The 15695-nt window shown below is 43.7% G+C and overlaps 1 protein-coding gene and 1 pseudogene across 3 annotated transcripts in view; one reads left to right on the top strand and one right to left on the bottom strand.

The window, feature by feature from the left end:
- Window positions 1-15695, bottom strand: part of fgfrl1a (fibroblast growth factor receptor like 1a) — a 415817-nt gene that overhangs the window by 133084 nt on the left and 267038 nt on the right. The window lies entirely within an intron of this gene.
- The window catches only part of LOC308301964 (E3 ubiquitin-protein ligase TRIM39-like), a 34928-nt pseudogene continuing 22755 nt past the window's right edge, over window positions 3523-15695 (top strand). Inside the window, exon 1 of the transcript in view lies at window positions 3523-3539. The product of the transcript in view is annotated as an E3 ubiquitin-protein ligase TRIM39-like (transcript). The remainder of the gene's footprint in view (window positions 3540-15695) is intronic.

Below are 15695 nucleotides of genomic sequence, written 5' to 3' on the forward strand. Positions count from 1 at the left end.
ATACAATCTCAAAAAGATGGATACATCACATGTAGAAAAACAAAGTACATTATTATGAGAGTGAATAAAACCCATCCCCTATCCCCTCACTTTTCACAGTTTTGTGGGCGTTTTCTGGAGCCATTTATAGCCCAAGGAATGTTTTTTGTGCAAAACAAATGCTTGAAATGGATTCAGCATCATGACAAACCCCTAGTTAGACCCCTCACATCCTACTTAAATACCCAGAAAAAAAAAGTTTTTCTGGGTATTTTCCTCCTGTATAGAAAGTCGATGGGAGCCCAACTTGATTTGGCCGCTGTGGCGACCCCGAAGGTCGCCGACTCGGGCACCCTAGCTAAATCATTAGAGCATGCCCTGGGCTACATCTGTGCAAATTTTAGACTGATTAGCACGAAACATCCCTAAGGCCTCTATTGCCGAGTATGGAGCCCTGGTTGGGGGACTCCAGTCAACCAAGTATAGGGTTTAAGGGGTTGAGGGGATATCTTTACTCAGAGGGGTGCAAAGCAGTCAGTAAAATAGTCCCAATGGAGCACTGACATAAGGAGTAGGTACAGGAAGAAAGTTGAGGCATTAGGTTTATAGTGTGTGTGTGTGTGTGTGTGTGTGTGTGTGTGTGTGTGTGTGTGTGTGTGTGTGTGTGCGTTTTAGTGCTTGTGTGCGTACTGTATGTGGTTAAGCCAAACATAGGTTGTATATCGTCGTTGTCGGGTGAAAACCTTGTATGTCCAAAACCGTTGGTTTTGCATTTATCATTTTAAAAATGAGTTAAACTAGTAAAAACAGCCGATCTACAAGCACACAACGCCTCGCAGTGCGAGGCGTTGTGTGCTTGTAGATCAGCTGTTTTCACTACTTTTGTGCGACGGCCTTTTACGATGAAGCAGGGCTTTGCTTTGGGAAAATGTGAAACTTGGAGATACGAGGTTTCCGCCCGACAACGACGATATTTTGGTCTGCTGCCAAACCGACCTCAAAGGTTTTGTTTATTTTTTATTATACGGGCTGTAAAAAAAAGAAATGCTGTCAAAAGCTCAATTTCATCCATTTTTCTCAAAAAAGCGAGGAACAAACCACTAGTGAGAGCGACAAGCAAAGGTTGAACACAAAAATAACAAAAGTCAAATATGCACAAAAGACTTTGTTTCGTTTGTTCGTTTTGTTTTTTTTCCTTTTTGAACAGGGTTGTTGTCTTTTCGTTATAGCATGGCCAAAATGTACTGACTTGGAGCCGAACCGTGCGGTTCTATAGTGTGTAGCATCCCTTTAACATTTCACTGATCTCCGCTAAAGCTTGATTTACACTTATGCCTCTATCAGAGTCCAAGGTGAAGAGCTATCCACCGCACATTTTAGGTGGAAAGCCATCATAGTCAGTCACAGTGAAGTCCTTTCACTGTGACTGACTGGTCTAGATCGACCAATCAGTGAACGGGGTGAAGAGCCTATCTGTCTGAAAGTAAAAACAGAGAGATGTGTCGGGACTCGCGGTGGAAAGCTCTTCACCGCGAGGAATGACGTAACGTTGTAGTTTCATGACTACACCGCGGTGGATAGCTCTTCACCGCAGTACCGACTCTGATAGGGGCTTTAGTTGTACGATGGCGTCCGACCGCGAAAATAGTCTCCGTTTTCGGCAAGGCACACGGCGTTGTACAACTGAGTTTAAATGAAGCGTTAGAGAGTGACGGGTCCGTCAGTATGCCCGTTGAGCCACCCTTGTGGCCTCTGTGTTTATGTGTAAACAGGGGTGTCGCACCAAATTCTGGGCCCTGGGTACAAGGATTCACTTCAATTATTTGATGCTTTAACTGTTGAAAAATAGCAGATATACAAGCTCATAGCGCGGCAAAATCGTGAAAACCTGTGCAAGTCTTTGAATATTTCAAATCCTTCTAAGGTATTTTGAGAAGGACCCCCATCTCAAAATATTTCGTATCGAGGGACCCCCCCCCCCCAGAATCTACATTTGAGTTACAAATGTTCGCTTAGAAAATAAATATTTTCAAAGATTTGCACACATTTTCATGACTTTTCAAAAATAGCATCTACAAGCTCGCAGCGTGGCACTCGGTCTGCTATTTTTCAATAGCTAAAGTATAAAATAATGAAGGCCCCCCTTGTGACGTCCCTGTGTGTAAATACTGTGTTCTGCCTGCCTGTGTCAATGTGACTTGGTTGTATCTGTGTCTTGGGGGGACGCTCTGCAAAGCACCATTACAAACACTGCCAGCTAAAATGTACAACTGAGAAGAATGACACAAAAGTCCAAAAAATGCGTCGCGCCGCACTGTCCGTGTTCAGACCAATGCATGTTTTGAAGGCACTTTGCCACCAGGAGTAGGGGAGAGTGGGGTGAACTGAGACACCCCCTGTATCGAGGCAATGGAACACAAGTGTGGTCATGTGACCATTATATTTTCAAGCCCCTTGAACTTCCCCTGCCATGAAGGTGAGGACCTAATAGTGCTGTGGAAAACATGTTTTTTTTTCACAAAAATATGTTTTTTTTTAAACAATCATATTTTGAATACATTCTGATAACTTCCATTGTTAGGAAACATCCCAAATGTGTACATTTTTACTGATATATCTTTTAATTTGCCTAGAGGGGAGCAAATATAAAAAGTGTCTCAGTTTACCCCGCTCTCACATACCTCGCAAAATTGTTGTTTCATTGGGCCAGGTTATACCAGTAAAAATCCCAAGCAAAACTACAAAATTGTTTTGGTTTTAAATTGTATTTTTTTTAAACCAAGTTCCTGAAGAATAAGAAGTATGGTTGAGGTGAGCAGGCTAGTTGGGTGGTGGTGGTGCTTTGGGGTCAGTCCTGCCAACCGCTGGGTGGTCCAAACAGGACCCTGTTGACTACCAACCGCTGGGTGGTCCAAACAGGACCCTGTCGACTACCAACTTCTTATGGTGAAATAGTAGACGTACCGTAGCAACCAGGGATGGAAATGTCACTAGCAAATGATAAGAAAATTCACATTATTTTTTGAATGGTGTCTGGACATGGTCGGGGGCCTTAGGGTTTTTTCGTGCTTATCAGTCTAAAAGCGCCAGATTTTGCACAGATGTAGCCCAGGGCATGCTCTAATGATTTAGCTAGGGCGCCCGAGTCGGCGACCTTCGGGGTCTCCACATTGGCCAGATGAAGTTGGGCTCCCTTTGACTTTCTATACACTATACTACAGGAGGGGAATCAAATCTGCTTTAAGTAAAATGTAAGGGGTCTAACTAGGGGTTTGTCATGATTCTGAATCCATTGCAAGCATTTGTTTTGCAAAAAAAAAAAACATTCCTTGGGCTGTAGTATAGTGTATAGAAAGTCGATGGGAGCCCAACTTGATTTGGCCGCTGTGGCGACCCCGAAGGTCACCAACTCGGGCGCCCTAGCTAAATCATTAGAGCATGCCCTGGGCTACATCTGTGCAAAATGTGGCATTTACCATTTTATCTCCCTAAGGCCCCCGACTATTAAGTGACAGCCAAACATTGCTACTAAGTTTCGAAAGCATGTACGGTAAGATCCAGTGAGTGTTCATTTTCCTCTGAGAGTATACAAATGGAATTAACACTGAAGATTTGCGCTGGGAACATTTCTGAATTATAGTCTGCTGTTTTTCCTAGACGCTGTCATATTTTACTGATTTACTGAAGAAAAGAAAAAAAATGCTAATGGAACCAACAGCAACTCATACTGTACTGTAGCTACAAGACAAAACAGCAGACTATAGCATTCACAATGTTGATGTTCCATCCCTGGTAGTAAGAAACTGTCCACTGTTACCTACTGTACCTACTGTAGGTCCCCTTTACAGTAAAGTAGTAGGCGTAGCAATATACAGTATAATATACAGTATACATATTCTATATTCTAAGGTAAATATCATTATTTTTGGTCAAAGAACGGACAACCTGACAAAGATATGTTTGTGACTGTATGCATTTGTATGAATTATTTTAAAAAGAAATAAAATGTGGAAAGGTATGTGTGTTTGTCTTGGTTCAGAGTCAGACCTCGTTTATGTGAATAATATAAGTGTGTTATCATCAGGTCTAAATATCTTAAAGGTCCAACATAGGATTGTTCTGAATATACATTATAGGGTTATATTATTCACAAACAGGATATCCTTACAGTTTTTGCATTTTGAAAATATGTTATATTGAACTTTCATACAGTAAACTCAAAGTCAATTCATGGGTTGCATTTGTTGGGAATTGGAAATACTCAAGTAAAGTACAAATACCTCAAAACCTAAGTTCAGTACTTAAGTAAATGTACTTAGCTACTTTACACCACTGTATAGAAGTCACTTTTATTCCAATGTCTACAAAAATATACAAACTTAAATCAATTACCGGACGCAAAATTCTGAAAATGCAGTTTAATGCATCTGTTGATTTTAGTCTTTCTATCGAGCGCTGATCAACAAAAGAATAGAAACCTAAAATATAGATCATATTGCATGGTAAACGACACAAATATATAACATAGTTGTGGGAGTAAATAAAATTACTCTTGAGTGTAAAAATGGCGGCGGGGATTGCATCACTGTATTTGGGGTGTACTCCAGCTCTAAGATTTGCATTGTTTCATCATTTATGAGGATTACAGTCAATATTGGGTTATTAAATAAATGCTTTGTAACTGATAGTCGGCTGTATTAATGCAGTCAAGGCTAAATATAGAAATCTGTCACCCTCCTGTTCTGAATATGAAGTTCTGTTTCTGTCCACTAGATGTCACTGTGAGATCCATACTGAGAGCAAGTGAACAAGCCCTGGAGGTCAACTGCAAAATGTAGCTCACATATATTTTCTGTGCATATTTGTCAAATAAATACAGATCCGCGCGCGCACTCACACACACACACACACACACACACACACACACACACACACACACACACACACACACACACACACACACACACACACACACACACACACACACACACACACACACACACACACACACACACACACACACACACGTATCCACAACATTCCCACATCCCGTCGTGCATTGCACAGAAGTTGTGCGTCAGTTCCTGGCATCGCAGAATGATCTACAAGCTCACAACGGTTGCATCTATGACACGATGTGAGCTTGTATGTCTGCTGTTAACCGGAAGTGTCCCGCAGATAATGCTACAGTAAATTCTCGCGGAAACAGTTGGATAAAAGACTAGATGTACAGAGTAGGGGGGAAAGTGTGAGTAGGTGTAAGTTAAGGGGTGGTGATCACTTCTCGCCTGTCTATGGGAGAATTGATAACTACGTTCGCCTCTGGCCTCCTCAACGGTGAATTTTCAGGGCAGCTTTGAAGGAGGCCAGCTCAACATGTTTTAAGGGAAGGGGTCAAGGATTCCACACTTGGGTGGCAGTGAGTGTTGTAGAAGGAGAATTTACCCATATTTGTCTTATGGGTTTGTTTTACCAGATTGTTGTTTGCAGACTCAGAGAGAGGTGTTGTGAGCTTGTAGATCTGCTATTTTACGCTGCTATTTTACTCAGAATATGGACACTAGGGTTCAAGTGGTTAATATAAAATAGGAGAAACTTTCTATCACTCAAAGATTTTGAGGACCCCCTGTAGTAACTCTGAGGACCCCCTAGGGGTCCTGGACCCATGCACCAGGGACACGGTGTGTCTCAATTATGCAAGACTCTGTCTTGAACCGACTGTACCTGTCTGCTGGCACAGACGGCGGAAAGACATCTCCAGCTCTCTTTCTATTCTCTCCTCTTCCCTTCTTTCAACCTCTCTCTCTCTCTCTCCCTCTCTCTCTCTCTCTCTCTCTCTCTCTCTCTGTCTTTCCATCTCTGGTCCTTCCTGCACACTCCTCTCTCTAACTGCTCTCTCGCTCTCCCTCCCCCGTCCATCCCCCCAGGGCCGTCACAAGGGGGGGGGGGGGGGGGGGGGGGGAGTGGGACTGAGTTACTAGGGCCCAAGGTGGAGGGGCCCTATAGTAACTTTAGCTATTGAAAAATAGCAGATATACAAGCTCACAGCGTGGCTGCGAGCTTGTAGATCTGCTATTTTTTGAAAAGTCGTGAAAATGTGTGCAAATCTTTGAATATATGTATTTTTTAAGCAAATATTTGCAACTCAAATTTTGCTTCTTGGGGGGGTCCCTGGAACTAAACATTTTGAGATGGGGGTCCGTGGCCCAAATACATATCATCTTGGGGGTCCTTGACATGAAAAAGTTTGAGCACCACTGACAATAGAAACATAGGTTTCTTGCACACATTTTCACGATTTTTTTCAAAAATAGCAGATCTACAAGCTCGCAGTATATCTGCTATTTTTCAATAGTTAACATTCATGTGGGGGGCCCGCAGTGAATCCTTGTACCCAGGGCCCAGAGTTTGGTGTGACGCCCCTGCACTCTCTGGTTCTTCCATTCAGAGTTACAATCATTGGAGCAGCAGGCTCCCTGACAGCTGGAAACTCCAGGATGGTTCAACTCCAAAACGTCCAACAGGATGGGAACCAGATGCAGCGGAGAAAGGGCCTAAAGGTGCGTTTCAGTTGAGCGAGGAGAGGGAACTATAAGGACATTTTCATTAATGCCACTGAGACTTTTAGGAAAAAGGAGGTTTGCAGTAAAAGGTGTTGGTTCTCAAACGTTGTCATGTGAAGGAAGGACCCCCAATTGTATAGGCCACGTGATGGACCCCCATCTGGAGATATTCTTTTGTCAAGGACCCCCATTAGCGAATATGCGGGTAAAATCTAGATCAGGGCTCTTCAACAGGGGGTCCAGGACCCCTAGGGGGTCCTCAGAGTTACTACAGGGGGTCTTCCAAATCTTTGTGTGATAGACACTTTATTTCTCCTTTTTTATAGTAACCACATGAACCATAGCGTCCATATTTGGAGAACTTTAGACACAAATAGCAGATCTACAAGCTTGTAGATCGTCTATTTTAGGCAAAGAGGTTTGGTGTGAGGGAGGAAAAGCGCAGAAGTGAAAGGTCAAGTTTATTAAGTATTGACGGTTCAAGTGGTTAAATATCTGAAGACACAAATTGACATGAATCCAAAATACACTGATGATTGTGCTGTCAGACAATGAAACTATATGGAATCTATGAACAGGTTGTGGGGGTCCCTGCTTCATCTCTCTCTCAACTAAGGGGCCCTTACTTTTTTGGGGGAAAATGGACGAATAGATGTTACAAACTCACTAAGAGTTGCATCGAAACGAGATTGTGAGCTTGCAGATGGAAAAGAAAAAAAAGGAATTGAAAAAACACAGCCCCCTCACATATCAGAGGGACACCAGAACCAGTGTGAGTCTAACATGGTTAAAATGGAGTTTTGAATTTTAATAGTCTTGTAAATCAGGGGATGCATCTAAAATCAAATTGGTTCAGAGTTGATGTTAAAATAACCTCAGAAGTGATTTAAAGTGAACAACCCTTTTAAAGGTCATGTCATGCCCTTTCTCTAAAGTGCTGCCAAACATAAAGAGGAAGGTATTTTAAAATGGCCCTTGATAATAATAAATTAAACGTGATCGGAAATGTACGATTTAAGCATTTAACAGATGCTCTATCCAGAGCAACTTATAGAGTCCAAGGTCAGAAAGGGCAATGCAGTGGAGGAAACAGGCACATGCTACAAAGCAAGTAGGTCTAGGGACGTGCTGGCCATTGGGAAAAGCGGGACAACTCCCGAACGGCCGGTTCATTCCCGGCCGGTCCAGGCCGGCCATTAGGAAAAAAATTAAAATAAAATGTTGGCCTTCGTTCCATTTTGGGGGCTGGGCGGCCAACAAAGTAAATCGTCACTGTCGGGGCAGTATCTCAGAATTTCAAATGTATACATTTTTTCGCAAAGCAAAGCCCTGCTTCATCATACAAGGCCGTTGCACAAAAGTAGTGAAAACAGCTGATCTAAAAGCACACAACGCCTCGTGGTGCGAGGCGTTGTGTGCTTGTAGATCGGCTGTTTTCACTAGTTTAAATCATTTTTAAAATGATAAATACAAAACAAACGGTTTTGGACATACAAGGTTTCCACCCAACAACGACGAAATATAACTCATGTAATTGGCCCACTGGCTTGTCACTTTGTCACAAATCTTTGAGTAGCAGCAGCGCTATAGAGAGAGAGAGATCTCTCTATATAGCGTGCAATGAGGGCCTCTCCAACTATTTTTCCCGGGCTGAATCAGGGGCCCAGCACGTCCCTGTCTACACATACACATCAAACCTAGCAATGTCTCTGGTTCTGGTGACTCATACTTCCCTCCGGATACGTGAGGGGGCAGAGTTCTTTCAATTATTTATTTCATGTATTTATTTATAAAAAAAAAATGGGGGGGGGGGAAGAAAAAATAAAAACAATTTTCAAGTGAAAAAATTAGGAGGGCAGTATGAGTTTGCCCTCCTAATTTGTTTCACTGTGATGTCACACTAACATAACCCCTTTTATGCCCATATATGGAGTTCCCTGATATCATCAATATTAAGCCCATATCTAATAGGATTTCATATGGGGATGCCCATATATGGAGGCCACATCGGCCACATACCACACTAACAGAATCCATATATTGCCAAGACAGATGGCCAAGACAGTCCATATCTGTGTGGCTGGTTCTACAGACAGGGATCTCCATGTATGGGCATAAAATAAAAGGGTATGATGTCAGATGTCATAAACATCATAGGACTTTCACATAACGAATAACAGAGTAAGCATGTTTGGGCTCTCACAGCATATCTCCATATACAGTACATGGATCAACATTCAAAAATATGAATGTGTTTTCATGGGGATACCAATAACTTAGAGGGATAGTTCACCCAAACGCCCTGCTTTTTTTTGTGCCCTGCCTTGGGCGACCTGCGCTTGCCGACCGTAGTGGTGGAGGCTGGGGAGGTACGTCGGTCGGGGAGGAAGTGGAACAATGCCTTCTCAATTACACCGACGGCATTGGAGGTCTGCACACTATACCTTTTCTTTCCATACTTAAATCACGGCCCTGTCATGTACGTTCCTGCTTTACTACTGTGTGTCTGCGGTGGCACCATATGGATGTGTTCAGTCTGTGTGCGTGCGTGCATGCGCGTGTGTGCTCGCGCGTCTGCTGGGTTCAGTTGTGATTGACATGGAGGAAACCAGTAGATTTTCAGACATCCCTTCTGGATCGCCCTCCGTTCCTCTCTCTCTCTCTCTCCTTTCCTCTTCTCACATCAACAGCAAGGCTCTTTATTCCTCCCCAATCCTTTCATACCTTTTTTTCCTCTCCTCTCCGTCCAACATAAAGCCGAGGAGAAGCAGACTGCTGTGGATGTCTGTGACCACCCTGACACACTGCAGGGTCCACTGGTCACAGCAGCACAGAGTACACTATTAAAACCAAGGGGTGGGTGAGCCACTCAGCAGGGGCGGCACAAGGGGTGGGGGAAGTGGGACTGAGTTACCAGGGCCCAAGGAGGTGGAGGGGGTCTTAATTATGTTATACTTTAGCTATTGAAAAATAGCAGATATACAAGCAGTAGCGCTTTGGAGGCCGGACGCGACCGGACGCCGTGTGGTCGGAAAATTCCCACACGGACGCACAGACGGCACCGAACGGTGCACGAGCGTGTAAACGCGTGCATACCCCCCCGCGAATCCGCGATAACTACAAGCAATACTTTAATCACTACTACTATGCATAACAGGTTTCTAGTGGTGAATGTGTGAGCGTCCTCAAGCCTCTATTCATATGGATATATAGCCTAGTTTAACACCTAGGTTTCCAGCTGTGACAGCATGTGCATGTGTCGATGTGTGTGTGTCCTCCTCATACATGGCTCCATTACTGTGGTATTTAGTGTTTGAGATTCGTTCAAGGCAAACTTTGTTTCTCTATAGCCTACTGCAGCGCTGTATTTTCTAAATGAATTAAAAGAAAGTAGGCTAGAACATAAAATCTTAAGTAACAATGCAAATGTAATTAAGAATAGAAAACTATTGTTTTCCCACCATTAGATCTGCTGACATCCTTTCTATCTAAATAGCCTCTAGAGGCGCGTGCACGTGACGTCAATAAATGACCGTCCGTCCGGAAAAGAAAATCCCAAAGCACCACTGTATACAAGCTCACAGCGCGGCACTGAGTGCCGCGCTGCGAGCTTGTAGATCTGCTATTTTTGAAAAAACGTGAAACTCTTTGAATATATGTATGTTTTAAGTGAACATTTGTAACTCAAATTTTGCTTCTGGGGGGTCCCTGGAACTAAATATTTTGAGATGGGGGTCCATGGCCAAATACATATCATTTTTGGCGTCCTTCACATGCGCTGTGAGCTTGTATATCTGCTATTTTTCGATAGTTAAAGCACAAAATAATGCAGTGAATCCTTGTACCCAAGGGCCCGAATTTGGTGCGACACCCCTGTCACTCAGCCTGAGGCCGACCCCCCCCCCCCCCCCCCCTGCTAGAAGTTAATTACTACACAGCAAAATCTGTCGTGTTAATTTAACTCAGAGGTTCAAAGATCGACCCGTCATGGGGCCCGTTTTTACACTGTCAGAGTGAAATTATCACTCCATATTTGACTGTGCAGCCAGTATCCATTTCAGGGGAGAGACTCTTAGGATGGAATGGCCGACATGTTGTTTCATAGGACATTTCCGCCTTTTTCCAAGAAAAACGACTAGTGGAGAAAACTCTGGCTTGGTTTATAAGCACCGACCACATCCACTGTAAACGTTTGGCTGACGCTTTTATTTAAGGTACCAACTCTACCGGCGACACGACAGTCACAGTGGCAGGTCACCAACAACTGCAGCGGTGGCAACTCACCAACAGCTCTTACTTTGTGCCTGCAATAAGCTCATTTTCAAACTGAGTCATTACAGCACTGAGGAATTTTAAGCTAGGGACTTATTTGAATGAATAAGGTAATACAGTATACAGTAAGAGTATGTTAACTCTTATACTGCTTTGGACGTTCCTGTTCGCCCCAATTCTCAAGAGACCTCCGCGCCAATACGGCGCTCGTTCGCGTTCGTTCGTTCGTTCGTTTACCTTGTTGAAGCTGATGAGGGGTCGCGCCGCCGTGTACTGTAAACACATTTTCCGCGGTGATGGTGTAAAAAATCCATTATGCGTTAACATCAACGGAGACCAATTCACTTCCTTGTTGATTTCCTCTGGCTGTAAGGCTCTGTGGCCAGTGACTGGTCTGAATGTACGGCAACACATAACAGGCAAATTCACATTCATTCTCGCATGACGCCGCCCTCTGCTGCCTGGCAGACCAAAGTGCACTATTGCACAATCAAAAAATAAATAAATAAATAAATGTCTGTCTATCTACTATAACGTCGCAAAGGTAAGCCGCTTTTTGATGGCACCAGACCCATCTGGCAGTAGGAGAGTTAATACACAGTTACAGAAAGTGTTAAAATTGAGTTTGTATGTGGCCTCACCCACCCGTTCAAGTATACCTGGTTTTCACTTTAGCACCACCCATCTGAAGTTAGCCGCGCCCACAGCTGTTGTTGTATGATAATGTATGTGTCCATAGAGACATACATAACAGAAACAGTACAAAACTATGGCACCACCTCTTTAAGACAATGATTGCGACCGTCAGGTCGCAGTTACTATCAAAACCTTCACCGGCTGTCAGTCAGTCAGTCTGTCTGTCTGTCCGTCATGTCACACCTTTCCCCAACTCATATCTCCGCCACCGTTTCCCCAATCCATGCTAAACTTTGCACACACACTCCTTGCCTCCCAAACCACAACCGCCACGCCTCCCAGGGACCCCCGGAGCTCCAGGGACCCCCAGGGACCCCCTGGCGCCGCAGCCAAAAAGTGCAAAAATGACCAAATGACCGTGTGTAGAACGCCACTGTAGGACCCCCACAACTGAAGCCCGCTAAAAAGGCCGTAACTCGCCCCCCAGCGACCGGGGTGACCTGACGGTCACTTGTCTACCGAATAGGGAGTCTTAAGCCCTTTGCACACAGGCGCGTTTATCCGCAAGGATAAAACGGACAATTTCATTTTTTTTAAGAAAAAACTGATTCTCTACGACCTCATGCACACCGGATCCGAATTAGCCGTGCTGTGTGTGTAAAAAATAAACCAAGGTCGATGGCAGTTCAATTGACAACTTTTGTCAAAACTTCAAGCACTTTAAGTGCTCAAGGACCAGCATACACAACACCTGAGGAACCAGAACAAAGGACTTTTATTCTTATGCACCTGCACACAAGACACAACAATAAAGAAACCTTGATCCTTTTAATTCATCAACCACCCCTTGGTCTGGCCCAGGGACGTGCTGGCCATTGGGAGAAGCGGGACAACTCCCGAACGGCCGGTTCATTCCCGGCCGGTCCAGGCTGGCCATTAGGAAAAAAATTACAATAAAATGTCTGCCTTTGTTCCATTTTGGGGGCTGGGTGGCCAACAAAGTAAATCGTCACTGTCGGGCAGAAACCTCGTATCTCCAAGTTTCAAATTTGTACATTTTTTCGCAAAGCAAAGCCCTGCTTCATCATACAAGGCCGTCTCACAAAAGTAATGAAAACAGCAGATCTACAAGCACACAACGCCTCGCGGTGCGAGGCGTTGTGTGCTTGTAGATCTGCTGTTTTCACTAGTTTAAATATTTTTTAAATGATAAATACAAAACAAACGGTTTTGGACATACAAGGTTTCCACCCGACAACAACGAAATATAACTTATGTGCAGTAATTGGCCCACTGGCTTGTCACTTGTCATGATCTGAAATGGCAAATCTTTGAGTAGCAGCAGCGCTATAGAGAGATCTCTCTCTATAGCGCGCAATGAGGGCCCCTCCAACTCTTTTTCCTGGGCTGAATCAGGGGCCCAGCACGTCCTTGGTCTGGCCGTCTGGGTTCAGTTGCTTTCATGCCTTTGAATTCCTCGTGTTACGAGTCAAAGCTTTAATGAGGAAGCAAAACTCACTCTCTCTGTTGACCTGACTGTAAAACATATGGTGTTATCTCTGGCCTACGGTCTTTATGTGAGATCAGATAAAGTTGGAGGAGACTGCGATATTTTATATGAAGACTAAACAAGCCACCGGTAAGGGAGTGAGAATTTGTAGAAACCAAAAGACGTCTTTGCCCTACTCTTAACCTTGTATACAAGTTTCAAATTTTTATGTTTTTTCGCTAAGTAAAGCCCTGCTTCATCATACAAGGCTGTCGCATAAAACAGTCGATCTACAAGCACACAACGCCTCGCGGTGCGAGGCATTGTGTGCTTGTAGATCGGCTGTTTTCAATAGGACACAAAGAGGTTTAGAACATGGAGAGGGATGATAGAGAATAACAACGGGGTGGAGACAGAGTAAGGGGTAATTCAGACTGCTGTGGTTTTTCTCTGCATTATGTTCTAATGCCTAATTCAGCTCTGCGGTGCACCGGTGTTACACAGTGTTGCGACGCATTGTGAGCTTGCAGATTGGATATGTTCAGCACGACACACTGTCCTACGATGTAGTACTAGTAAGACGCCTCAGGGCGACAAGAGCCCCGCCACCGTGATGTAGACATCAGGGTTAGTGGACATCAGGGTTGTGGACATCAGGGATCTCCATATATGGGCATAAAAGGGATTTGTTCCCCCTGGCATCTAACAGGGCATCATTAATATTGATGACATCAAGGAACTCCATATATGGGCATAAAAGGGATTCTGTTAACTCATTGACTGCCAAGGCACGAGTTTCACGAGTTATTGCAGTACTCCCAGGCTGCCACAGCCCGAGTTTCCCGAGTTGGAAGCCATTTTGAAAAGAAAAATTTTTTTTTTTTTTTTTTTTTTTTCAAAAAATTTCTTTATAAAAAAAATTCTAAAAATGCCTCAAATGTATTAGGCATGATCACAATTGTGAAATTGCATGTTTAGCCCCATAACAAACACATCTTTCAAAATGTCAAAAATGGCTGTTTTGTCTGACTTTGAAGGCTTGTAACTCATGAAGGCCTGAACGGATTTCCAAGCGTATTTTTTTGTTTGAAAGCTTTTAAAAAGTACTACACATATAATGCATATATGGTGCATGGGCGTGCACGATCCGTGCACAAAAGATTGATCCGTGCACTCGAAATTTAGGAAGGTGGCAGTGTTTGTTTTGTCTGACTTTGAAGGCTTGTAACTCATGAAGGCCTGAACGGATTTCCAAGCGGATTTTTTTGTTTGAAAGCTGTTAAAAAGTACTACACATATGATGCATATATGGTGCATGGGCGTGCACGATCCGTGCACTAAAAATTGATCCGTGCACTAGAAATCTAGGATAGTGGCAGTCTGGTACTTGGGGGCCATCTTGAAATGGCATTCAATGAGTTAAGTGTGACATGACAGTGAAGCCAGAGCGTGATGTTAATGAGGACCCGACCAAACCCGAACCCGACCCGACATTTAGGGTAGGGTAGGGCCTAAAATGTTTGCTAACTAGTCGGGCCGGGTAGGGCCTCGGGCCGACCCAGTTAGGGTCCAGTTAGGGCCCAGTTAGGGCCCGGGCCTTAATTTTCAGGCCCGTTGAGAACTCTATGTTGGAGAGAGAGGAGGAAATGTTAGGAGTATGCCATGTGCAACTCTACATCCCAGGCTGTAGTTTCCTCCTTATGAAGGTCACTTTGTGTGTGTGTGTGTCCTCAACTGACCTGCATCATTATGTTATGACAACATGGCTGTGTCACAATGTGGTGCACTGTGAGCTGACACAGTAGTGGTTGTGTGTACAGCATAGCCTAGGTTATTACTCCAGCTTTCAACAGGAAAACGGGATGTAAATATTAAAATATGTTTGTTATTTGGGGAGAATCGGGACCCGTCGGCTGCATAATTGCCAACAGCAATGTTGTCTAATAATGGCTGATATACTGTATATCGGCCAAACCGATATATCGTCACTGTCGGGCAGAAACCTTGTATCTACAAGTTTCAAATTTGTATGTTTTTTCGCTAAGTAAAGCCCTGCTTCATCATACAAGACTGTCGCACAAACTAGTGAAAATAGTAGAGCACACAGTGCTTGTAGATCGGCTATTTTCACTAGTTTAGATAATTTTTTAAACGATAAATACAAAACGAACGGTTTTGGACATTGATTGATTGATTGATTGATTGAAGAATGTATTAGAAGTTTGCAATAGAAAAAAAGTACAGTTTCATGAAAGTACAAATCACTGGTACAAGGTCAACTAAAAGGAGATCCTAGAAAGCCAAGGCTTATTTCCACAGGAACCACACTTTAAGTATCTCATATAACAAGACAGACGGATAGTTATCTAGGATAATCAATTTCAAAAGCAGAAAAAGCATAACATCAAATAAGGGCAGAAAAAAGGGGGAGTTGGGAGCATGGGGGCTTAGTCTATTTACAAGTCACAGGTAGCAGCCGCCTGAAGGTGACTTTTCATACCGATTTTGAAGGAGGCTAGGGATTTGCTCTCCTTTAAGGCTTGTGGCAGGGCGTTCCACATGTTGATGGTATAGCAGGAGGACGAGTTAGAGCCTTGTTTAGTGTTAAATCTACGTTGATGATGATTAGTGGAGCTGCCTCTGGTGTTGTGATCTACGCTGATCGTGAACATTCTTGACCTTTAAGAAGTAGTTTGTCAGTAGTCTTGCGTAGCCAGACAACTATTCCACAATCTCCGAATGCTATATAGAGTCTG

This window comes from Nannobrachium achirus, assembly GCF_963921795.1.
Source record: "Nannobrachium achirus genome assembly, chromosome: 17".
NCBI classification, from domain to species: Eukaryota; Metazoa; Chordata; class Actinopteri; order Myctophiformes; family Myctophidae; genus Nannobrachium; species Nannobrachium achirus.